Below are 26,904 nucleotides of genomic sequence, written 5' to 3' on the forward strand. Positions count from 1 at the left end.
GGGGGATGTCCATTCCTCCTTGAGTAGACTCGCTTCTACAGCGTCTAGGGTAGCCCGTTTCGGTATGTTGGTATATAGAGCTTCTACGTCAAGGGTGACCAGTAGGTCCACCCCTTCCCTGCCATCAATGTTATCTATCAGCCTCAGGACATCACTCATGTCCTGGAGGAACGAGGGTATTTTCTTGACTAGAGGTTGAAGGAAGCTGTTACAGAATTTCGACAAAGGTTCGAGGAGGGACCCTATACCAGATAAATAGGTCTCCCTGGGATCGGGGTGGTCCCCTTGTGAATCTTGGGGAGGGTGTAGAAATATGGAACCTTGGGGTTAGTGGTGACTAGAAAGAGGGCCTCATTCTTACTCACCGAACCATTGGCTTCAGCCTCCGTGACCAAGGATGTAATCTCAGTTTGAAGTCTTGGGGTGGGGTCGCGAGTCAAAAGGGCATAGTGTCTAGTGTCAGCCAATTGTCTCCTACACTCTACATCGTAGTCATGGGAGGACTGAATGACTATGGCACCGCCCTTGTCGGCTTGTTTGATGATAATGGTCTGATCTTCGGAGAGTATGTCAATCGCCTTTCTTTCTGCATTAGTCAAATTGTGGTAGAGCGGGGTTTGTTGCATATTTTCTATACTCTTCAGGACTGCCCCCTCAAAGGCCAGTATTTGTGGCGGGATCATGTTGTTGGAGGGAGTGAAGGTAGAAGGGTTGCGGAGACACGTGTCTACTTTGGTCAGTATCTGGCTCATCTTGGAAAAATGCACGGAGGCGCACTTTTCTAAAGAATTGTTTAATCTCGCAGATTTCATTAAACTTGTCAGGGATAGGAGTAGGGACAAACCCCAAACCTTTTTCCAAAACTGACTGTTCAGTAGATGTCAGCGTCCTGTCAGAGAGATTAAGTACTAAACTCTCATTCCCCTGGTTGCGCTCCTGGTCTCCACTGTTGGAGTTGGTTGATCCTGCCATTGCGCGCCCTTCTGTCCTCCTCTTCTGCGCCCTTTTCCTTTGCCCTAACCTCTGCCTAAAAAAGGGGGTTGTTCATAGGGTAGTATTGCGGAGGGCCCTGGGGGTAGAGGGGGTTTTGCCATGGAGGGAGAGGGTGTGGGTGGGGTGGTCCATGATAGAGAGGGCCGCTATCGAAGCCCGAGAATGGAGTGAAAGGTGGTCTCCGTTGGTTATGGTTGTTCCAAATACCTCCCCTCGAATCGCTGTTGGACGAACCCCTGCGGCCTGTGCTATCTGAGCTGTCGCCTGAGGAGTAGCTGGTTTTGGCAGTGGTAAAGTCTTCCTTAAGATAGGGATAGACTTTCTCTTTGTCGAATTTAGCTACGTCCTTCTGGAGTTTGTTAATCTTTTGCTTTAGCATATATTCTTTATTTTCTGCAATTTCATTGTTAATCTCTGTTAGTTTAGTGGTGAACGCAGACTTAGGGATAGTCCCTTTAAGTGCTGTATCTGCTGCTTGAATTTTCACCAGGAGGGCGTCCGCCAACCTCTTAGCAGTTTGAACAATGAGAAAAAGTAGGTCTTTCGTGCACTTCCAGGATATTTGGCACCAGTCGATTTTGAACGGACCATCCTCGAGGAAGATTCTTGGCATGATGTTAACTATCAGACCTTGAGGAGCTTTTTTGGCTCTTAAGTATTCAGTCATAAGGGCCCCGTGGAGAGTGATACGGAGACAGTCTTTTTTCAGTTGCGTAATCGTGACCCAATCGTCCGTTGTTGAGTCCGAGGCAGAGGCTCCCCCAGTGCCAAAAAGGGAAGGAGTTGTTCTCAAGGCATCGGCTATAGCTTCCTCATCGAAGCTCAGCCCTGGTGTGTCTTCCATGTTTTGTAGAGATTCTCGCTATCTAGATCCAGTGGGATTTCAGTATAGCTAATCGTAAAGAAATGGGCCAGGAAGTGTATAGTACACTCCTGGTAACCTTTGTTTTGTCCCACGGGGTTCGTCCGTGCAGAAAACTATCAACAAAGAGAGGGACAGTGTTGGGCTATTTTAACGAGGTTCAGCGTACAGGCCCTAGGAAGTGTCAACAACGAAAGGTACGCAGTTCCCCAAGGAGTTATACCAAGAGAGAGGAAGAAGGGTGGTCAGGTCCCCACATAGGAAGGAGGAAAAGGAGGGGAATCCTCCCTTTCGGGACTAAAACCCTCACACACCCAGCAAGCTATGTGTCATGCTTCATCATATGGGTTTTGCTCCTCGTCAGACTGGTGGTGCAATGTCTGACGGGCACCCAAATGGGGCTCTTTGTCGGAGATCTTTTGTCCCTGCCAGTTGGTGCATGCGGGTGTGAGGGCTCTAATGGAAAAAGTGTAGATGTAGGGATGTGGTGGTGTTTAAAAAAGGTTAGGTAGTCCACTGCGTGGCTTTATTAATGTGGCTAACTACCTTCTTAAAATCAGTGAGGAGAGATGACTTTCTGGTGTGAGGATCCAGAAAAGTATACTCTACCTAGTGGTCGGTGAGTGGTCGGTCAACATGTTTCATGCAATATGTTCATAAGGATGCAGCGCAATTCATCAGGACCAAATAAATAAAAAACTATCTACACGCTGTGGAAGGAAAATATTACCTACTCCACAGGGAATTCAAGGGTAGGCTGGTGGTCCTACCACTTCATAGTGGAACCTGGTGGTGGAAGGGACACACAAATTGCAATACACCCAGATGCATTTACCTCCTCACATGCCCTTGCGACAAAAGATACGTGGGCATGACTATGAGACAGGTTAAAGTACGCATCACTGAACATAAGAGTAATATTAGGTGCCAAAAAACTCACACCAGATTATACACTCATTACAAAGACCTACATCACTCTGCAGAAAGTTCGAAATGGCTGGTATTGGAATCTCACCCACACATTACACAGCAGGCTCTGTTCACCATAGAACAAAGGTGGGTACACCGTCTGGGTACTGACGTCACTGGGCTCAATGACGCGATCCCCTGGGCTTCATTATCTAGGTTCAACTAGCTCACCTTCTGCTTGCATGAGTGACCCGTCCCTGTGTGTTCCCTCTTCCCTCTAGCCTCTCAGTCATGGCCTTGTTCCCATGAAGATCTGCATGGTGAATGCCGCTATTGCTTTGCACTGACTGTAATAAGTATGTCACAATGACGTCTTATGAGTCGTCAGACTCTACCCCGCACTTGCAACCACTTGGGACCACTTTCGTCTAATTTATTAGACTGTGACCTAATGGCTATTCTTTATATTTGACCCCGGTTATTCGAGGCCACCAAATCATTTGGTTTTTCGCTGTTATGATCCTTTAACACAACACACTTGTTGAGAGACCCCTTTGTTCCTATCGTATGTCATGACATATTGTGGAGCTTTCAATAACACCAGACCATAGCGGGCTCTTTGTAATACCAAGATGGCGATGACTTTAACATCCTGTTTCTCACTGTTGGCCCGTGTAACCACGCCTATCCCTGAATTGGCGCATGCGCACACGGGCCGCCCACCGCGAACACGGAAGTGCAGGGTTACGGAGCTTTCAGGCGATTACTTAAGACAGACTCCGTCCACGCTTACTTCCTCCGGCTCCTGTACTCTGATGTTCTGTGAGGGTAGGTTGACCGTCGGCAGCTGCTCTAAAACAAGGTAAGCTTGGTAGCGCGCTAAAATGACCCTGAGTGCCAGTCCCCACGTCGGACCACTTACCCGGATACCACCACACTATTTTATTTACCAATGTCTTATCTATGTTCCGGGATGTATCGCCATTGCTACTTGCCCCCGACAATCTTCTGTGGAGCGGGTGGCACACTTGGTGTTAGCGGTTGTGCCCGCAGATCCAGTCAGTACCGAGGAGGTCGCGGGCTGCCACCCCCCCCCCCCACCTAGTACTTCCGCGTCCTCTCTCGTGCCCTGATGGTATCCGAGTTGCGATCGCGCTCCTTGCGTGCCACTGCCGGTATCATAGGGGGTCTTACACTCCCGCGCCTGATACATTGAGGTGCCTCCCAACTACATAGTGTTGGGACCCGAGGGGTAGCTGATCCACCTGTTGGGGGTTGGTTACCCTCCTACCATACCACGACATAGGGTCGGCCACCGCACTCACTACCCCTCTCTCTCTCTCTCTCTCCCCACCCTTGTCTCCCCTCAGGTTACTTACACCTGAAGTGTCTGTCACACGGGAGGAGACCGCTAAAGCTTCACATCTGTACATATTAGGGTGAGATAACAATCGTGATGTGTTGCCATCTCCCATTAAGTTGCCCACATGTTGTGCTCTCAACCTTCCGTTGCTATTTTTATCATCAAGTTTGTTTTTAATGTGCTGTAATTTTAGCGGGGAGTACTATACCCTCTGAGAAAAGAAGGGAATCCTTGGGACTTGATAGCAACTTCTCTGTTTGCCCTTACAATCCTCTTTGTTTCCTTCTTTCCCCACCATCAGGTTCCACTATGAAGTGGTAGGACCACCAGCCTACCCTTGAATTCCCTGTGGAGTAGGTAATATTTTCCTTCCACAGCGTGTAGATAGTTTTTTATTTATTTGGTCCTGATGAATTGCGCTGTATCCTTATGTACATATTGCATGAAACATGTTGACCGACCAGTCACCGACCACTAGGTAGAGTATACTTTTCTGGATCCTCACACCAGAAAGTCATCTCTCCTTACTGATTTTAAGAAGGTAGTTAGCCACATTAATAAAGCCACGCAGTGGACTACCTAACCTTTTTTAAACACCACCACATCCCTACATCTACACTTTTTCCATTAGAGCCCTCACACCCGCATGCACCAACTGGCAGGGACAAAAGATCTCCGACAAAGAGCCCCATTTGGGTGCCCGTCAGACATTGCACCGCCAGTCTGACGAGGAGCAAAACCCATATGATGAAGCATGACACCTAGCTTGCTGGGTGTGTGAGGGTTTTAGTCCCGAAGGGAGGATTCCCCTCCTTTTCCTCCTTCCTACGTGGGGACCTGACCACCCTTCTTCCTCTCTCTTGGTATAACTCCTTGGGGAACTGCGTACCTTTCGTTGTTGACACTTCCCAGGGCCTGTACGCTGGACCCCGGTAAAAATAGCCCGACACTGTCCCTCTCTTTGTTGATAATATATAATTTTACCCTAATTACCATTCCCTTTTATAAGCAGGGCATGCATGCTGTAGCATGGCAATGTATTGTGATATCATTCATTGGGTCCCCTTTAAAAGTTTACACACACAACCACGCTGTATGTGCATCCGAATCCCCTCCTCTATGCTTTTAGCAATGGCATAATTTGACGAGCTAATGTGAGTGTCACATGTGCTTAAACACACGTTAAAATCCGGCGTGAGCGCCTGTATCACTCATCTTAAATGGCAGTCTCGTTGTTCTGATTATTGGCTGTTCAGTGTCCAAATAATACAGAAATACATGCAGGGGAGCCGGTGCTAGCAGGCAAAGGGAGGGGGTTCAACTGCCTGGACTGTTCAGACACCTCGCACCTCACACAGGGATAGGGTCCTGCCCCTTAGACACCCTCTTAAGTACTCTTAAGTACTTATTTTTTCAGCGCTCACTACAAATATGTTCTTTCAGTTGTTTTAAACTGTACATAAAGCGCTTTTTTCTGTTGTTTGGTGCCTCATGGCGCTTCACGGAGCAACTGCGCTGTGTGTGCTGCGGAGAGAATGTGCCTGAAGGAGTCACCCACATAGATATTCAATGACTGACTGGAAAATTGGGCCGCAGGGCTCAGGTGCAGTGCGTAATTTGTGACAATAACCGTGTCAGGAGGACACTTCTGCATGCATCACTCATTGGCCCTTGCCAGCGCTGCAGGCTGCAGTAGCAACACAACTACTACTAACCATCACACTCTTACAAGTGTGACAATTCTGACTACTCCAGCCTCCCAAGATATAAGAGCAGGCATTAGTCATTTTTACTTCATACTGAATGAATAAACAACTGTTATGCGTTTCTATACATGAGTCAAACATGGCCACCATGTGGCAGACTGCCAGAAGGGCCGGTGTTGCAAATGAAGTGCCGGTGTGGAGCACCAGAAACCATCTGCTCAAATTAAACACTGCTCCGGTGCCTGTTTTCCTACCAGATGCAATACCTGTACCCCCTGCATGGACGTCACAGTATGCATCTCTCTGGGCCCCCTTCCTGTACCATAACATAAGGCTTTCAAATAACTGCACGTTGCCAATGACGCAGTGCTCAATGTTTGGGTTTTCTTAAAGCTAACCCAATGCTTTCTGGGAGTTGTAGCCTTGGTTCACTTCATTTGTTACAATTGAAGTGACACCTAAAACAATGATTTGTGAAAGGGAAGTCTAGGGCCGGCGCTGCCCGATTGATGACCTGGGGTCATCTGATAATGGTAATCACACGGGGTGCAGCGCCTGGAGTTCTATTCACAAGTCTCAAAGCGGCAACATCACACAGGTTGTGCCCCTGACGACCGCAGTTCACCAAAGGCTAGTGTCCCCCCCACCCCACACACACTCCTAGCCTCCTTCCCCCAACTAACCGACACCTCCCCCCCTTCAACTTTTCGAGGTTTACTCTAAGGCGCGCGCACCATTAGTCCGCCTGCAGCTTTGGGAGCAATTTTGCAGCCGCTTTGATGTTCTCAGTGAGCTGCGCGGCCACTGATAACATCAAAGCAGCCGCAAAATGCTCACCATTTGCTTCCCCCTCTAATCTGTTTTGTTTTGTTTGGCCTCGAAATCTCCTCCCCTCGGTTTCACTTTCTCGTTATAACAACGGACCATCTTTCTTTGCCAAACGGTTTGTTTAAGCGTATATCTTTGTTCCACACTAAACTGCCCAAACACGTTCAAATACGGACTACTACGCTTTATTTACTGTATCCTCTCTGGACTAAGGTTAATTCGTGATAGACAAGTAAGTGTTGCTGCATTACTCCATGGCAGCCGCTCCCGCTAATATTTGTCGGACGTTTTTTTTTTTAAACTTACTACTTTTCTTTGATAAACGTTTCTCATTCATTGCTTAAAGCGTATATCCTTGTTCCACACTAAACTGCTTAAACATGCTTAAATACCGACTATTGCGGTTTGTTTTCTGCATCCTTTCTGGCCTAAGGTTAATTCGCAGTCTAGAGCGGTCGTGCTCCCTCACGTACTTCCTTGATGATCAATTGATCTATCACAGTTCAGAAGTAGTGTCCTCCTTCTTATTAATTTTTTTCTTGATATGCCTTGTATATTGGGTTTGATTATGTAAACATACAGTAGGTTGATCCTTCTAAATGAATAGGTGATAACTGTCATGTTAAAACCAGTTGTTTATTTATATCTATTGCGTAAAATATATGCACTCTCTTTTTTTAAAGTTACAGTTTCCCATATATGTATAAATTAACAAATGTATTGCTTCTGACTTCACTGCAATATTCATTGGAAAGAGAATTACATCGCTATGTTTTGGGGGACCACATAATTACACTCCACATAATTACACTGCACACAATGCAACATACACTCCAAATCCCACTCAGTGCCACATAATTACATCACACATAATTACACTGCGCTCAATCCAACATACACTCCAAATCCCACTCAGTGCCACATAATTACATGCCACATAATTACACAGCACTCAATGCAACATACACTCCAAATCCCACTCAGTGCCACATAATTACACTCCACATAATTACACTGCACTCAATGCAACAAACACTCCAAATACCACTCAGTGCCACATAATTACACGCCACATAATTACACTGCACTCAATGCAACATATACTCCAAATCCCACTCAGCGCCACATAATTACACGCCACATAATTACACAGCACTCAATGCAACATACACTCCAAATACCACTCAGCGCCACATAATTAAACGCCACATAATTACACTACGCTCAATGCAACATACGCTGCAACTCAGTGCCATATAATTACACACCACATAATTACACTGCACTCAATGCAACATACACTCCAAATCCCACTCAGTGCCACATAATTACATGCCACATATTTACACTGCGCTCAATGCAACATACACTCCAAATCCCACCCAGTGCCGCATAATTACACGCCACATAATTACACTGCACTCAATGCAACATACACTCCAAATACCACTCAGTGCCACATAATTACACGCCACATAATTACACTGCACTCAATGCAACATAGTCCAAATCCCACTCAGTGCCACATAATTACACGCCACATAATTACACAGCACTCAATGCAACATACACTCCAAATACCACTCAGTGCCACATAATTACATGCCACACAATTACACTCTACTGAATACAACATACACTCCAAATCCCACTAAGTGCCACATAATTACACAGCACTCAATGCAACATACACTCCAAATACTACTCAGTGCCACATAATTACACGCCACATAATTACACTACGCTCAATGCAACATACACTACAAATACCACTCAGTGCCTTTAGAATTACACGCCACATAATTACACTGCACTCAATACAACATACTCCAAATCCCACTCAGTGCCTCACTCTATCTATGTATCGCCCTCACTCTATCTATCTATCGCCCTCCCTCTATCTTTCTATCGCCCTCCCTCCATCTATCTATCGCACTCACTCTATCTATCGCACTTACTATCTATCTATCTATCGCACTCACTCTATCTATCGCATCACCACAGCATCACTCAGCACCACCACAGCATCACTCAGGGGCACCACAGCATCACTCAGGAGCACCACAACATCACTCAGGGGCACCACAACATCACTCAGGGGCACCACCACACCACGATGCGCTACCACAGCATCACTGTATGCCACAGCATCACTCTTCGCCACCACAACATCACTCAGCCCCACCACAGCATCAATCTGTGCAACCATTCAACAACAACTGGTTCAAATATGTTGTCTCAGTGGTTCAAGCTTTATTACCAATGTCTCAAAAAGATGTTATTTCACTTCTGTTCTTGGATTTTCGTCATAATAAAATACAATGAACATAATCTTCACAAAAGTTATTTACAAAAGTTTAAGCTATTGCCATTATAGTAAATTACAATAACTTTTTTAAAGCATTAATTATTTAAAAAATTACAAGCCATTGTATTTGTAATATCAATAAATCTAAGTCATGTAAATACAACACATATTGCGTTACAAATGCTATAGGTGTCACATTTGCGAAAGTTAAAACTATTGGCATTGTAAATGACAAAAATATTAATTTCGCTATTTTCAAAACCAGCACATAAATAAAAATTTTGTCATTTACAATACCAATAGCTCAAACTTTCCTAATGCGAGACCTATTGCATTGCAAATGCTTGTTTCACAAGCTAGCGTATTTGGGGTTGTCTCCTCACAGGACTCCTTTGCTGTCAACTAGACGCTTCATGTTTTCTTGTGCTTAGCTCAGGCTCTGGATTTGGCACTGCCTCTCTAATAATAATTTTTGCTACACTGCACATTCCACTTCCCATGCCCTACTAATTTTTTGGACTTTTTATTCTTACTGGAGTCCCAGGTTCTATCCTATACATTTTTCAGATAAACTTCGAGCATATTTTACTCATATGGTTAAACTGCACGCACCAAAATTTATTTTTGTTTCCTCCACGAGTATTCAAGAATCTTCCTCTGCAGATTTGTGCGCTTCCAACTCAACACCAATAATGGCTGGCTCTGCACCTCATCGCTCTTCTGTTGCGCAGGCTACTTCCAATAAATCTTCACCTCCTGCATCCTCTTCCAAACGCCTAAAACATGATCCTCCTTCCCCGGACAAATCAGCATCTCCCATCTCCATGGAATTGATTCTGGAAGAAATACGTGCATTGCGTCCTTTCATTGAAGAAACAAATAAGGACATGCAACTCTTGAAAGAAAAATGGTCGACCATGGACGCCCGGATCACTTCAGTTGAGCAGCAAGTTCCTGAAATGCAATCCAATTCACAGCGTATTTCCTCTTTAGAAAAGTCTGTTCTCTCCCTCCAACAACACACGGAGGATTTGGAAAAAAGGAACAGAAGGAACAATCTTCGTATTTACGGCCTGCCAGAATCCCTTGAAGGGGATTACCCGGTGACTTTCTTCACCTCCTTCCTCCAAAGCTCTTGGACATGCCGCCATCCACTTCCATCAGTATTCAAAGAGCTCATAGACTTGGCCCGCGCTCAGCTGACTCTACAAAGCCACGCGGAGTTATCATCCATTTTCTGAAATTTACTGATCTCCTTTCGGTCCTCTCTGCAGCTAGAGCCAAACGTCAAGTCTCCTGGTTGGGTCAGCGTGTATTCCTTGCTCAAGATGTTTCTAATGCTACTGCGTCAAGAAGGAAAGAATTCCTCTCTCTTCGCCCCTCTTTGCGCTCCCTTGGAGCGCGTTATGGCCTGTTTCACCCTTGTATTTTCAAAGTCATCCATCAAAATAAGACTTGGACTTTTCAGGATCCTGGTGAACTTAAAAATTAAATTTTTCTACAAACCAGCGGTGGCGTGGAGACCTCCTCTTCTAATGGCTGAACAGTTGTTGGTTGCTTTTTGATGCTTTGTACTTGTTTTCATGTTCTCTTTTCTTAGTTGTTTTGTTGTTGCTCTCTATAACCTTCCTTTACGCTTATATATTCAAGTTATGATCTTGACTCGTGCTATACTCGTCTTTGTTCATCACTTTATTGTAGTAGTTTATTGTAAGCTTCATATGTATTTTACTGTCCTAAGTTTAGTTCTAACCATTTTTCTTCCCTCCCACAGATTTATATCCTTTGTTCCCTCCCTCCTGTGATCTCTTTCCTGTGGTTCTATGATGTCCCGGTGCGGTTGTGTCTCTGCTCTTCGGCTGGTCCATCTTGTTAAGTGTCGCCATCTCCCCACCTTCCTTTTGTATCTCCCTTTCAGGCATGTTTTTTGCAGTCATCCTTTTGGATTTGTGCTGTCTCTTCTGTCTATTCCTTCCCTACTTCTTTTCTAATTCTCTTTCTTTTTTCCTATCTCATTTCTCCCTTAAGCCTCTTTGTTCTCATTCTTCCTTCCTTTTTCCTTTACTTTTTTCATTCCTTGGCTTGTTAATATTTGCCTGTTCTTTTGCACTTTTTGAAGTTCATACGTTTACTCTGTTTATACATTTAGAGTTGTTTCCTGGAATGTGAAAGGTTTTAATAATCCTATTAAACGGCAGAGAGTACTCTCTCACTTATCCTCTTATAACCCCAATATTGTCCTTTTGCAAGACACCCATCTCTCTGACCTTGAATCTTTAAAATTGAAAAGGAATTGGGTTGGTACTGTTCTGTTTTCTCCTTCGGTCAACAAAAAGAATGGTGTTGCTGTTTTAATCCATAAAAAGTTGAAATGTAAAATTCTATTGGAAGAAAGTGACACTGAGGGTCGATGGATTTTAGCTAAGTTGCTCATTAATGCAATTCCTATTACTGTGTTTAATGTTTATGGTCCTACTCAACTTGATTCTTCCTTTTGGCCATTAATCACCAGCAAGTGTATCCAAGATAAAGATGATTTTTTCCTTTTAGGAGGCGACTGCAACCAGATAGTTGACCCATTTTTGGATCATAAATCCTCTGTCCATTTTATCCCTCACAAGCCTCATAAGCAATTTCTAGATACCATCTCACAAGCACATCTTTCTGACTCCTGGAGACTCACTCATCCAGACACCTTAGTCTTTTCCTTTTTCTCTCCGCCTCACGCCTCTTTTTCTTGCTTAGACTATATCTTTCTCTCCCCATCTCTATCTCGAAACTTATTGTCTTCCTCTATCGAACCTATTGTTATTTCGGATCATGCTCCTATTCTTACCGACTTTGACTTGCTTCCTCCTCTCCCTAAATCTTCTCGCTGGCGTTTTAACTGTTCACTTCTTACTGATCCTAATTTTTCTTCTTCCTTTCGTTCCTTTACTAATGAATTTTTTCAACTGAACTCTGATCCTCACACCCTTCCTCACGTCCTTTGGGATTCTTTTAAAGCTATGGCGCGTGGCTTTATCATTGACTTTGTGTCTAAGAAAAAGAAACAATTTATTCAAAAGCGTAAAGTTGCTTTAGCCCATATAAAACGCTTGGAACATCAATTCTATACTTCCTCTACCAAACACATGTCACCTGAGTTTCTCCGTGCCAAGATCGCCTTCAATAAACTCACTACTGACAATGCTTCCTCTTTTCTTCTGCGCAGCAGTGCACGTTATAATGATGGCCGTAATAAATCCGGCAAACTCTTGGCTAACTACCTTAAATCTCGTAAAGAGCGTACCTCCATTGAATCCATCTATTCCCCCACCAAACATTCTCCTTCATACAGATAAGGACATCCTTGACCAATTCCAATTGTTTTTATCAAACTTTGTATACTCTGGAGGCTCCACCTATGCCCTCTCTTCTTCAATCTTACTTTGACAATTTGCCCAAACCTTCTGCCCCTCAACTTAATTTCCCGGATCTGGAGGTAGATCTTTCTCTACATGAACTCTCTGCTGCTTTGTCCTCTCTTACCAAGGGTAAAACCCCACGCCCTGACGGGTTTCCGGTTGAGTTTTACTTACATTTTTCTGATCTTTTGTTACCTAAACTTCTCTCTCTCTTCCACTCGTTTTGTTCTTCTGGTGTGGCCGAAGGCTCTTTTCAAGACGCTACTATTTGTCTTATCCCTAAGGAGAGTTGTGATCCAAAGTTCTGTAAAAACTATCACCCAATTTCGTTAGTCAACGTTGACTATAAACTCTTTGCTAAGTTGCTTGCCCTACGCTTAGATCCTTTCATGCCCCACCTCATTGGAAAAGAGCAATGCGGTTTTGTTAAGGGTCGTCTCACTTCTGGTAACTCTAAACTCTTTTTAAATGTCTTAAATAAAGCTTCTTCTCTCTCTATCCCTTTGGCAGCTATTTCTGTAGACGCTGAAAAGGCTTTTGATAGAGTTGGTCTTTTTTATTTGCTTCCCTAAAATGGCATGGTTTTGGTCCTAAATGTATCTCTTTCATATCTTTGTTATATTCTATGCCCAAAGCTTCGGTTCTCGTTAATGTTCAGCTCTCCTCTTCCTTTACCCTTCAACGTGGGGTTCGTCAGGGTTGTCCTCTCTCTCCTCTTCTTTTTGTGTTGGCCCTTGAACCCTTCCTTTCCTCTATCCGTAATAACCCTTCCATTTCTGGCTTTCCATTTGGTGATAATCAATTGAAGCTCTCTGCATATGCGGATGACATTCTTTTATTTGTTTCGGACCCAGAATCATCTGTCCCTTCTTTATTGGCTGAATTTGAAGCGTTTTCTCTTGGTTCCCGATATAAAATCAACTCTGATAAAACTGAAATTCTCCCTTTAACCAAATTTTGTCTTCCTCACTTTTTCTCTTCTACTGGTTTTTCCTGGAACAGTACCAAAATAAAATATCTTGGTGTTCTGTTTTCCAATTCTATTTCATCCTCTATTAAATTAAATATGTCTGCTGTTATTTCCCGGATAGAACAGTTGTTTTCCTCCTGGAATCCCCTCTTTCTTTCTTGGTGGGGTCGCCTTGATTCTATTAAAATGATGATTGCTCCTATTCTTATTTATTGGCTCTCTATGCTGCCTGTTCATATTCCTGCCCTCTATTTCAATCGTATTGATTCGGCTTTGTCAAAATTTCTTTGGAAGCACAAAAAAGCTAGGATTTCTTTGTTAGCTCTCCGCAGGGTCAAATCGAGTGGGGGTGTCAATTTTCCTGATTTCCGCCTATACCACAAATCCTTTTCTTTGCGTCAGGCCTCCAGATGGCTTTCGTCAATGCAGTCTTCTCTTTCCCCCCTTTGGCTTCACATTGAACAATCCTTATTATTGCCCTTTTCATTTCAGGACGTCTCTCGTTTTACTACAAAATCCCCCTATACCATTCCCCCTTTATTTAAACACACTTCTTCTCTCCTGAAACCTTGCTTTCCCCACGGTCTACTTCTCGTCACTCTTTCCTGCTCTCGACCATTTGGTATAATTCGCTTATCTTGTTGAACGACAGACCTATAGCATGGAACTCTTGGAGGTCAAAGGGTATCATTTGGGTTAATCAGCTCTTCGATGGTACTTCTCCTTGCTCCTTCCCTCAATTTCAAGAACGATTTCATTGCCCTCGTTCTTTATCACAGAAATATAATATTCTCATGAAAATTATTCTTGACTGTTATTACTCACTTCGCCTTCCCTTCCCTCTCCTCTTCTCGTGATACTTGCCACTCTACTTAAAGCCTCTCTTATTTATCGGTTCTTCTCTGCTCCAATCCCTGAGCGTAACAAAACTAAATTGGAGATTTCTTGGGAAAAAGATTTGGGCTATTCATGGCCTGTTGCTCTCTGGGATATACTATGGTCCAAAATACTGAAAACTTCTCGTTCCGCTTCCCTAACTCAATCTTTGTTTTTTCTGTATCACAGACTTTATCTTTCTCCTCTCTCTCTCTCTCTCTTGCTTCACTTCCTCCTCTAACTCTAACTGTTGGACTTGTGGTACCCCTGATGCTGATCTTCTTCATCTCTTCTTTTTCTGTCCTTCTGTAGCTGCATTCTGGAAGCAAGTCTGGACTTACATTTCTCACATTTTTACACTCTCTGTTCCATTTTCCATTCCCCTTGTGTTTATGGGGAGTCTTTCGGACTCTTTAAACCTCCCTTAACACTCACTTGGTCTTTTTGATCTTATGCTTGCTCTGGCATTTCAACATATTACCTCTAATTGGAAGTCCCTTACCAAGGTTTCCATGCGTTGTTGGTGGAATGCCCTATGTCATTTCCACAGACTTGATGTTGCATTTGCCTCCTCCTGTAAACCCTCTCGTAATGTTGAACTTTATTGGTTGCCCCTTACCACATACCTAGATCACTCTGCTCAAAAGAAATACACTTTTCTCTCCTCAGTAAATTTTAAGCCTCCTTGAAGGATCTTTACTCTCTCCTTCTTGTGTTATTAATTACCGTTCACAGTTTTATTTATAATATAAGGTTTTTCAGATATTGTGTAATTTTTCTTGCTCATTGTGCAATTTTCTTGCCTGCTGATTATCTCGTATAAGTATTATTCTGTTATAACATTGTTTCTATTTCCTCATCCCTCCCCCTTCCTTTCCCTTTAAAATCCCCAAAATGCTCAGTTTCTTAGTATTGACATCAATTGTTTTTGGTTTTTCGACATGTTTTACTCTGCATTTTATTTTATCTGTTGATGTCATAGTGTAGTTTCATTTCATTTCTTTCAATAAAGCTTTCAAACACAAAAAATGGCTTGTGTCTCTCACTAGACCCTCAGCTGTCACCAGATGTCAGTTTCTCTCTTTGTCCCAGTATGAGGGGGCATTAGTCACCATACACTATGAATGCTAGTACATTTTCTCTGCATCCACTCACAAGCAAAGCTTGTGATAATAAAAAGAAATGCAATCAACCTCCCTGGACTTTGTGGTTACCAAGTACAATACGACAATAATACGGGACAGACCAGAACATGTCAAACATGGACAGAATGGTTCTGTTATCTTGTTAATCAGTGGCAAGGAAAGTTGCCCCTTGCCCCGATGCATAAAGCATAAAGGTATGTTGAAAGCCTCTTCCCATTGTGTATATCGTCTCTCATTTTCACCCACACCCTGATGTTCAGTCGGAGGTTCCTTTTTCTTAACTTCAAAGGAAGACTGTGAGGATGGACTTGTCTTCTTTGATTGATCACTTCCTGATCAGTAGCCTGGGCTCATGGGCTCAATAGGACCCTTCTGAGAAATGTGTAGGCAGACATGATGGCAGAGAGCCTGTGAAAAGCCTCTGATATTATGGCCGGATGTTCACAGTGCCTAGAGGCCAAGTCATGATCTTTGTTTCAAATTAATCTTATTCTTTGTTTATATGCTTTTTGCTATGCCAGAGTGCTGTTAAAATCCAGATGTTGGGGGTGCCACACATAGGTATGCCTGTCTAACCATGTGCCAGTTCCGGTAATATGTGATTGTCAGTCGGGGGTGAATAGAGGTAAGCATCTCTGAGCGACATATGCTAGACCGTTGAATGCAATCACTGGGCTTTGTGCACCTTTTGGGTGTCAGCTCCAATTGCTGCGCGAGAAAGCGGTAAGTCCCGACATTTTTGTATCCATCTGCGGATTTCCGTGAACAAACTGTCTTGAAACCCAGTGAAAGTGAGGTATGTATCGCACAGATGGCTCTCGCTAATAGAATAAGAACCAGCCACCACAAACTCTGATGGACTAGCCTTGATGGGCCACCTACTTTTGGCATGGGCATTCAAGTTCAAGTATTTGTATAGCGCACTACTCACCCAGAGGGTCTCAAGGCGCTTGAGGGAGGGTGTGTGCATTACTTATCAAATAGCGAGGTTTTTAGCTGCTTTTTGAAGGAGAGGTGGTTCTGTGTAAGGCGGAGGTGAGTGGGGAGAGAATTCCAGGTTTTGGCTGCTAAGTAGGAGAAGGATCTTCCTCCCATTGTGGATCTATAGATGCGCGGAATTGCGGCGAGGGCTTGATTGGATGATCGTAGTTGGCGGCTGGGTGTGTAGAAGGACAGTCGTGTGTTGAGGCATTCGGGTCCTAGGTCGTAGAGGGCCTTGTGTGCGTGGGTGAGGAGACGGAACGTTATTCTCTTGTTGACGGGGAGCCAGTGGAGGTCTTTCAGGTGACCGGAGATGTGAGCTTGACGGGGGATGTCCAATATGAGTCTGGCTGAGGCGTTTTGGATGCGTTGGAGTTTTTTCTGTAGTTTGGCTGTGGTTCCGGCGTAGAGGGTATTTCCATAATCCAGTCGGCTAGTGACCAGTGCGTGGGTGACTGTCTTTCTTGTTTCGGTGGGGATCCAACGGAAGATTTTTTTGAGCATACGTAGGATGTTGAAGCATGATGATGAGACGGCGTTGACTTGTCTGGTCATCGAGAGGGAGGAGTCCAGGATGAAGCCCAGGTTACGTGCGTGATCTGTAGGTATGGGTGCTGTTCCCAGGGCCGGTGGCCACCATGAGTCGTCCCAAGCAGAAGGGGGTGATCCTAAGATGAGGACTTCCGTTTTGTCCGAGTTTAGTTTTAAACGGCTGTTTTTCATCCACTTTTTTCATTCCTTCGTGTAGATTGGTTTTGGCGGTGTTTGGGTCTTTGGTGAGGGAGAGGATCAGCTGGGTGTCGTCTACGTAGGAGATGATGTTGAGGTTGTGTTGTCGCGCGATGGATGCGAGTGGACTCATGTAAACGTTGAAGAGGGTGGGACTGAGTGATGATCCTTGTGGTACGCCGCAAATGACTTCGATGGCCTCTGATTTAAATTGGGGAAGGCGGACTCTCTGGGTTCTCCCGGCGAGGAACGAGATGATCCAGTCAAAGCTTTTCCTTGTATTCCGACGTTGCTGAGGCGTTGTATGAGGGTGCTATGACAAACTGTGTCGAAGGCGGCGGAGAGGTCAAGTAGGATGAGGGCAGCTGTTTCTCCGTTGTCCAGTAGCGTTCGGGTGTCGTCTGTAGCTGCGATGAGGGCGGTTTCGGTGCTGTGTTTGGCTCGGAAGCCGGACTGTGAGGGGTCAAGGGAATTGTTGGATTCAAGGAAGGCGGCGAGCTGACTATTGACGGCTTTCTCAATGACTTTGGCAGGGAATGGGAGGAGTGAGATGGGGCGGTAGTTCTTAAGTTCAGTGGGGTCTGCTGTGGGTTTTTTCAGAAGGGCGCTGAGTTCGGCGTGTTTCCAGCTTTCTGGGAAGGTAGCGGAGTTGAAGGAACAGTTGATGACATCGTGGAGGTGGGGTGCGATGATGGAGTCTGCTTTGTTGAAAATGTGGTGGGGACATGGGTCGGTTGGCGATCCTGAGTGGATGGAGTTCATCAGGCGGATGGTGTCTTCAGTCGTGATTGGGTTCCAGGCGCAAAGATTGTGAGAGTGCTGTTTTGGTTCGGAGGTGGGTGGAGTGGACTGTTCTTCGGACTGGTTTTCAAAGCTGTTATGTATGTCGGCGATTTTGTTGTGGAAGAAAGAGGATAAAGAGTCACAGAGGTTTTGTGAGGGAGTGATGTCGTTTGTGCCGGCGGTGGGGTTGGTAAATTCTTTGACGATGTTAAATAGTTCCTTGTTGTTGTGGGCGTTGTTGTCGAGTCGATCCTTGAACGCTGATTTCTTGGTAGATCGGATAAATTGGTGTTGTTTGCGGGTGGCGTCCTTGAAGGTGGTCATGTTGTCAGTGGTTGGGTTTTTTCTCCAGGTTTTCTCGAGAGTACGACATAACTTCTTGGATTTCTTAAGGTCATCGTTGAACCAGGGGGCTTTTATGCTGCCTTGTTTGATCTGGTGGTTTTTCAAGGGTGCTAATTCGTTAGCGCTGTGGGTGATCCATTGTGTGAGATTGGTGGCGCCTTCGTTTGGGCCCGATGGTATGGCAGGAGGGTTTTGGTTAAGCGATGTGATGAGTTGGTCGGTTGTGATTTTGTTCCAGTTTCTTCGAGGAATAGGTTGTGGGGGGTTATGGGTCAAGGTCTTTTTGTAGCTGAAGTGAACGCATCTGTGGTCCGTCCAATGGAGTGCTGTGGTGTGATCGAAGGAGATGTGTTTGCTGGAGGTGAAGATAGGGTCGAGCGTGTGTCCGGCAAGGTGGGTGGGGGTGTCAACAAGTTGTTTGAGTCCGAGATTGGCCAGGTTGTCCAGAAGGGTGGTGGTGTTGCTGTCGTTTCTCTTTTCCAGGTGGAAGTTGAGGTCTCCCAGTAGAATGTAGTTATCGGAGGTGAGGGCGTGTGGGCTGATGAAGTCAGTGATGTCTTCGTTGAATTGTGTGCGCGTTCCTGGTGGTCTGTAGATGAGGGTGCCTCTAAGTGTGGTCCTGGGGTCGGTGTGGATCTGGAAGTGAAGGGGGGGGGGCGAGGGAGGAGCAGCTGGCAGGACGGTCACAGCGTTAATGCAGCCAGATAAGGCCTATAGTATCAGTGGGAGGGAGGAGCAGCTGGGAGGCGGTAGCGGGGTGGAGGTCCGGGCAGGGAAGCACAAACAACAACAAAATGGCTGCAGGCCAAAAGCGAAACTGGATTGGGGCAGCAGCTAAAATAAACGCAATGCACAAATCACAATTCAACCTACTGTTAACGTTATTCTCAAAGGAAATTATTCAGCTTGAGGCAGACAGTCACAAAACAATGTTGATGGAAGTGCGCTTTGGAAATATAGCGCTACGATCAATATTTAGACAGAGAGCAGCAGGCAGGCACAAATGCGCGTTTGACAAATAAAGCGCTACGCTGCAATAATTAATGGCAAGCAGTTAACAACGTCAATACGGCTAGGGCAGTCGGGCAATGCAAATCTCTACGATACCGCTACAGTGCTGGGAGCTGCGTGGGGAGCAACCGCTTCTGAAGGTTTCAGGATGGTTTCAGGCATTAAAGGAGTAATGAATTTGTGGTGAATTTATTTGCTTTCTTTTTATTTCATTCAGGTGTTTTGTAAATGTATTTTATTTGAGGGTTTGTGAAGAATTGCTGCACACTGAGTAGCAGCCCCAGAAGGATTTCTGAGAAGTTATCATTTGATTTGGAACAATCAGGTCCCAGGGCTGAAACTGACTATAATACTACTCACGCATTACAGCAAATTTTCCAGTCTTAGTTGAAGGGGTGGAGTTTCACAGAGAGGAACCCTGAAACTGGAATGTAAGATATGCTACTGAATCTTCAGTGTCTGAATATTCAGATTGACACTAAACCCTGTTCATAGATATGAGACATCGAGGCAATTGGTATGTAAGGGATAATTTAGCAAGATAGCTAACTTCATGGCTGGTATAGAGCCAATGGAAGCGTTTGAGAGCATTCGAGATATGGTCTGACCTTTCAGGCACACAGTAAACTAGCTGCACAGGTTTTGGCTGAGGGGGAGAGTAAAGTGTTCCATACCACCAGACAGAAGCCTCAGAACTTTAGGCTGGGGATACATTTAGGAGGACGCATACATAATAATCCTGGAGGTTGACGAACTATTCAATCACCTAACAAAACAGTGGAGCTTTTTGGTAAGAACACTCATCCTTGGATTTCAAAGTATGGTGCCAAAGCCCTGAAAAAAACAGAAAACTTATCAGAAACCTGGAATGATCAAGGGAGTAGGCACAGTGAGGTATCAGATTCACCAAATTCACAGAACCTTTGCCCCTTCACTCTTTTAAGAACTGTAAATTGTGATCCAATTTGCTGACACCAGTGGAGTCGTAGTAGTTGTATTTGGGTAGAATTATGTATATGTATCAGTATCACCCTGATGAATTTCCAACTATGACCTCAATCCAGAGAAGAAAATCGTTTTCCAAGAATGGACTAGGCCCCCGTGGTTCGCAAAATAAATGTTTGATGTTTCTAAATAGGCTAGGTCTGTAAGGTAGGAGACTTACATATATAATTGTGTTCAATTCTTCAATTAAGTGTATTCAAAATAATCAGTTTTATGAACTATTATATTGTCAAAGGCATTCACCCTAAAACACCTTTATGACAGAAGCTAAACACAATTTGTAACACTGAAAGACATTTAGGGGCCGATTAGGATGGAGGATTTTCCGCCTCCTCCGGACCGGCGGAAGCCACCTCCGGCCCGGAGGAGGCGGAAAATCCTCTGCGGAGTCACCAAAGACCCACCGCCGCATTATGATGGCTGGTGGGTCTTGGTTTCTGTCCGCTGCTTTTCCGCCGCGGTCGGATTACAACCGCGGCGGAAAAGCTCTCATTTGGCTGGCAGTGTCTATCAGACACCGCCAGCCAAATTAGGATGCATTTGTAAACATGCTTTTCCGCTGCGGTTTTTCCGCCGTGGAAAAGCATGTGTACTTTTGAATTTGGGGGCCCGTTGCGGGCCCCCAGGATGTAGGCGGGTGGGGGGTGCACATGGGGGGTACCTACGGTACCCCCCAGTATTTACATGCACAAAGCGGCAGGCACCGCGCGGTGCCTGCCGCTTTGTGCATGTAAATGTTAAACATGCACTTTTAACATTGCGGCGGGTGCTGCTTGAAGCAGCACCCGCCGCAATGTTAAATGTTAAATATCCTAATTTGCACGGAGGGACCGCCGCAGCCCATGCGGACGGTCCCTCCACCTCTGGGATGGCGGACGGACGCAAGTCCGTCCGCCATCCTAATCGGCCCCTCAATGTGAATTATTCTTATTTTCAAACATGAAATCAACATTATAGACAGAACTTTTCGACAAAATCATTTAATCATGTTTAGTATTTGCCTATGTCATTCTTAGCCTTTTTTTCTGTATGAAGCTCAACAATTTTCCTAACTTACCTGACATGTTCTTCTTTCTGAGGTATTCTGGACCATTGAAATTAAATTCACGAGGGTAAACTGTTTAATCACTATTACCAAGTTTTCTTACAGGAAATTCATTTTGACCTAAAATGTAAGAAGGGCACTCATCGGTTTATTTTCTTGGACACTGCTTTGAAGCCAGAGGCCTGCAGATTTTTTGCAATTTATTCCTAGAAATGATTGTTTAAAAGGTCTGTCGCTATTCCAGGCTTCTCAGACTTACCGACATTTAAAAAAAATGCAAAAACGAGTAAACACTCTGTATTGGTCGGGTCTATATTTACTAATATCCAAATGTTCTTTTAAAGTATTGCCTGTTTCGGCTCACCCCACATACACGCACAAGCGATTCGATCTTTGTCCACTGTAAATAGATTAAACCATACTTCTTCCGGTTCTAAATGCAGTTCATACAGGATGTGATGCTCCATTGGCTGTCTTGACCTCTAGAACAGTGATACAACTGGAAGCAAATCTGTGTGCCCTTTGTATACATTTCTAATTGTAACTGTTTATCTGTAAAATTGGCTAGGGTGTGTTATGAGGATATAGAGGATAACTGGGATGGCTAACTGTTGTTGGGATGGGCGTACAGCATCCTGTAAGGGCACTTCCTGCTACCTCTCTTCGATCCAGTTGGCCGATCGAATGAGGAGCCTTGGAATAAGGGGATCAAGATTCAATGCCGGGACATCAGTGATGTTTTGATGTTGTGAGAGATCAGTATATTATTATTAGACTGTATACTGTGAATGATAAAATGATGAATATATCATTTGACATGCACGAATTATTCTGACCTGGTATGCCATGTAAGGAGCTAGGCCCAGGTAGGCCCTCTCAGAGATCCAGGCAGCCGTGGGCTGCTTCCTGCTTTTGGAGCACCTGGACACAGTTATCACTTTATCAAAAGCCGAAAATAAACAAGTGTCTAAATCGGAGGACCCCTGAGTCTGGGGCCAAACGGTCTTTGCAAAATAGCCATCATGGCCCACTGCCCAGGCTGGTTGTAAAACAAATCCATATAAGGTAACAGACTTGGCTTTTGACACCTGAGTTCTAAACCTTGCTTTTTAACTTGATCAAATGTTGTGATCCTAGACAAATATCTTCTTACTCCTCAATTCCTTCATCTTTAAAAATTAGAGTAATGGGTCAATATTAATTGTTTAGAAAACTTCCCATTTTTATACCTCACAGCTATGGTATCCATTATGAGTATGTCGGAGTTAAGAGTGGGGATATGGTGGGGGTGGCTGACTGCTATCCCCAATCCTAAACCCAGCTAATATGATCTTTTATCCCCATAATGGCGAATAAACATGTGGTTCTGCTTGTTTTACTCCACTGTAGGGGTAAATACACTCAGAATTGCCTCCCACAATAAGGAAGGGGGTCAGGTCAGATGGGTACCTCTAGACATGCTCTGCCTTCTCCCTTTGGTGTTGGAGGGTTACTGCTGGAGCTAAGCTGTGTGTCAGGGGAGTTTTACCTGTTGTTGATCTGCACCCTATACAAGCGAATCTAGACACACCTCACAACTTACATTATGGCTTAGCCGCTGCCAGACTGGTCCTCAAGATCTCCTGCTGCAGCCAAATCGCGCAACACCTCTGACAACTCCACTGGCTCCCAGTCAATAAGAGGGTCACTTTCAAGCTCCCCACTTACGCCTACAAAGCCCTACACAACGCAGGACCAGCGTACCTGAACCACCGCCTCACATTCCACGTACCCCCCAGACAACTCCGATCCTCCCAACTCTCGCCTCCATCCTCAGGATCCACAAGACCAGAACCGGAGGAGGATTGTTTTCCTACCTCACCGCCAAGACATGGAATGCCCTGAGACTGCACCTCAGGCAATCAGCGTCACTGACCCAATTCAAGAAGGACCTTAAGACCTGGCTCTTCGAATGATCCTCCACCCACTCCGACCAGCAGCACCGAAATCCCTCCCGCCCCTGCACCTTGGGAGCCTCAGTGGTTAGTAACCGCGCTTTACAAGCCCCTGATTGATTGGCTAAAGGCCCAAGAGGCATCTGGGCATCTCCTAGTCCAATCCGCCTGATAGGAGACTTTTAAAAGTCACATTTGGTTCCATGGCTCTTTTGGTTGAAGTGCCCTAAAACGAGACCCTTCCATGCATTCTAATAGCTTAATTTCTTCACCACGGGTGAACGTGATTGCATCTGGGATTGTTAATTGCTAATACCCAGCAGAAGGCACATGCACCACTTCAGGGCCAGGCCTTTCCATTACGATTCTATGGCATCGTGAGCCATCCATGCCTACTAAGGAGGATATTTCTGCTTGAGTAAATGGTTCTCTAATGGAGGGCTCTTGAGGCGTGAGGGGGTGGGGTGTATGGGTCGAGAGGGACACAGCAACAATGAAAAATTATCAACATAAGGTATCGATCTCCCATTACAAACAAACCTCCCGTTCAGCCTGGTAATCATACATAACATTTATGAGTTTGTGGCCATTGCAGTGAATATTAATATGACCTAAAACATGTTATTTGGAACGCGTGTGCCAATAAACGTACAATGACATTTCATTTTGGGGCGCAAAAGGCAAGCTCTGTGTTATTTCCACTGTACAGCCCAACTGATGTGAATAGCACCGTTCAAGGTCTCGTAGATTGCACATTTCACCACGTTAACAGAGGAAACAATATCCCTGGAGCTGTTCACAGGCCTTTTAAATGGGATTTCATCACAGTGCACGAATTTAACCTTTTAAGTACTAGCTCAGGTCATAAACCTTTTTACAACTACTACACATAGAGCAACTACATGGCATAAACCATATATGTTATGTTTAGAGAAATATGATGCTTATCACAATTGTTGAGGGGTAGGTAGGGGCTCCATGACCCACTCAAGGCCTCGAATTGGTACATCTATCTATTTTCTTTTTGCAGCGTTTTATATAGCGCGAACTAGACCCGAATCGAATCAGGTATCAGAGCGCTTTACATAGTACCAGTTACATTACATGAGGACACACTTTCATTTTAGGCACGGGGAGATTAGGTGATTTGCCCCGAATCACAGGAGGTTTTTGGCGTCGTTACCGAGACTCGAACCCCGATCCCCAGGTCCGAGGTCGAGCGCCTTAGCCGTTAGGCCAACCCCTCTCTATCTATCTATCTATCTATCTATCTATCTATCTATCTATCTATCTATCTATCTATCTATCTATCTATCTATCTATCTATCTATCTATCTATCTATCTATCTATCTATCTATCTATCTATCTGCAATTTTCTATCTCTGTTTCAGAAGGACAAAGTACATTTTACAACATAATTTTATTAAAAAAAATAACTAAAACAGAATAGGATCAAGGCATATGCCTCAAGAGGCGCATATTAAGGAATTAACCACTTGGATGCTAAGGCAGTTCCATATTTTTGTACTTCTTCTCCATTGAAATAAATGGCAACTCCATGACGAGTTACCCTTGTCATTAGCATCCAATTAAGGGACAGATGTAGGTCACCAAATACCGGTTGGTAACGGCCGATTTCGGCCGTTACCGACCGGTATTTGGTGATTGAGATGTAGGGGGCCTATATTTTACAGAATCTGTAAATTTACTGATTCGGTAAATTCACCGATTCTGTAAAATACCGAATCGGTATATTTACCGAATGGGTAAATCTATATGTAGGTGGCACTGGAAACAGTGCCACAGGCCCCTAAGAATTCGTTATTTACCATGTAATACTATTGCATGGTAAATTTCTGTGTACATGCACATCTGTGCATGTACACCTGTGCCGTGTGGCACACATACATGCCCGGAGGGCATGTATTTGTGTCACATGGCACACAAGCCTGAATCAGGGGTGCAATAGGGTGTCAAAGTGACACCCTGTCCCCCTTGTAAATTCGGTAATTTTACCGAATCGGTATTTACCGATTCGGTAATTGACATTGGTTCCTATTCCTATTCATATTCAGTATTTACGAATCGGTAAATGCCATTTACCTACATCAGGCCCTGGATGTTTCGGCTCTATAGAGAAAGCCTTCTCCTTCTAAGTGACATTTTTTTGGTTAAGAGGGACCACTGCACTGAAAAATTGTTTAACAAATGGCCAAATTATTCATTCCTACAAAATAATTTTAACATGAATTTGGCTAAAAGGCTCTAGAATGTGGACTTGTAAATTCATAGAGTTTGCTATAATTATTTTTAAATGTATGAAGCACCTTTTCTGTCTTCTACCTCCTACTGTCTTCATTTCTCCCCCTGTCCCTTCCAAGTAGAATATCTCTCAGTCTGACAGGAACCTACATGAAATGGGCAGGGTGGAGTAATAAAAAGCCATGTAGATACCACGATCTCAGACACCGTGGGGCAGATTTATGATAACTGGCGCATCCCCAGGGATGCGCCAGTTATATTGCGCCGCTGCTCCGCTACAATGCGGCGCACCATGGGGCAAAAATGGCACAGATGCGTGACGCATCTGTGCCGTAAAGGTGGCGCATTGCTGGAGTTGCGTCGCAAGCGCGACGCAGCTCCAGCAAGGCTCGGGGGTGCCCCATCTTTACAATGCTGCGTCAAGACCTACGCCTGCTTCAAGCAGGCGCAGGGGTTTGACGCAGCATTGGCCTGAAAGTGACTGAGTGAAATCTTTTAGATTTCACTCAGCCAGTTTTGCGAGGCGCACCTGCCCCGGAACGCCCACCCTGCGCCGGAACGCCCACAAGTGGCGCAGGGCTTTACAACGGGACGCATCTGCCTAGATGCGTCACGTTGTAAATGGGTCATAGGGATGCGCCACGTTTACGCCGCAGTTGCGTGACGCAAACGTGGTGCATTCCCAACATAAATCTGCCCCCAGATCTATCCTTTAGGTTCGAGAGATCTTTCGGGTACATGCAGCAGAGCTAGGTTATACATCTCTTTCAGGCTGCGGGTATTTACATTTATTGACAATATGGTCATAAAAGCTGTAAATCTCAATCATGAATATGATCCATTAATGATCATATTAATAACCTGCTGCATTAATATGAAGGGAAAATATACTAATTAATCTGAAATACTCGGCCTCAAATCAGCATGAATTACCATTCAATCATCAGCTGTAAATAATTTGCAGACGCACTGATTTCGAAACAAATCACCTGCTTGATATTTAGATAACTACACTAATTTTGTGTTAAACCACATATTGTCACATTCTTGAAATGTAATTATTTCACATTAAAACAGCTTTTTCATGTATTTCTTTCAATTTGTTCTTAAATATAAGCGTGTAATATTCTGAAAGTAGCTACAGGCGAATTCCTCCATCACACACACACAACTGCACACAAACAAACACACACAAGAACAAACATATGCAAACATGCACATACACTTGCAGACATACATACATATAACCTTAACCCCCACCTACCCGTCTTGTGGAGTTTGCAAGTTATAGCCGTCTGCCTTTCGTGAAAAGTCCTGGTGATGTAGGGATTAAAGATGGGGCCAAGTCATATGCAATCCCCCCCCCCCCCCCACAACGCGTGATTGGGCACTGGAGTAACAAACATCATTGCAGGTACATCTCTCTGTCGCTTGGGTCCAC

The 26,904-nt window shown here is 44.6% G+C and overlaps 1 long non-coding RNA gene across 1 annotated transcript in view; it reads right to left on the reverse strand.

The window, feature by feature from the left end:
• The window catches only part of LOC144823860 (uncharacterized), a 160,629-nt gene that overhangs the window by 47,539 nt on the left and 86,186 nt on the right, over window positions 1–26,904 (reverse strand). The window contains exon 5 of the long non-coding RNA XR_013608847.1: window positions 21,279–21,386. This is a non-coding gene — a long non-coding RNA (uncharacterized LOC144823860). The remainder of the gene's footprint in view (window positions 1–21,278; window positions 21,387–26,904) is intronic.

This window comes from Lissotriton helveticus, chromosome 3_1 (genome assembly GCF_964261635.1).
Source record: "Lissotriton helveticus chromosome 3_1, aLisHel1.1, whole genome shotgun sequence".
Classification (NCBI taxonomy): domain Eukaryota; kingdom Metazoa; phylum Chordata; class Amphibia; order Caudata; family Salamandridae; genus Lissotriton; species Lissotriton helveticus.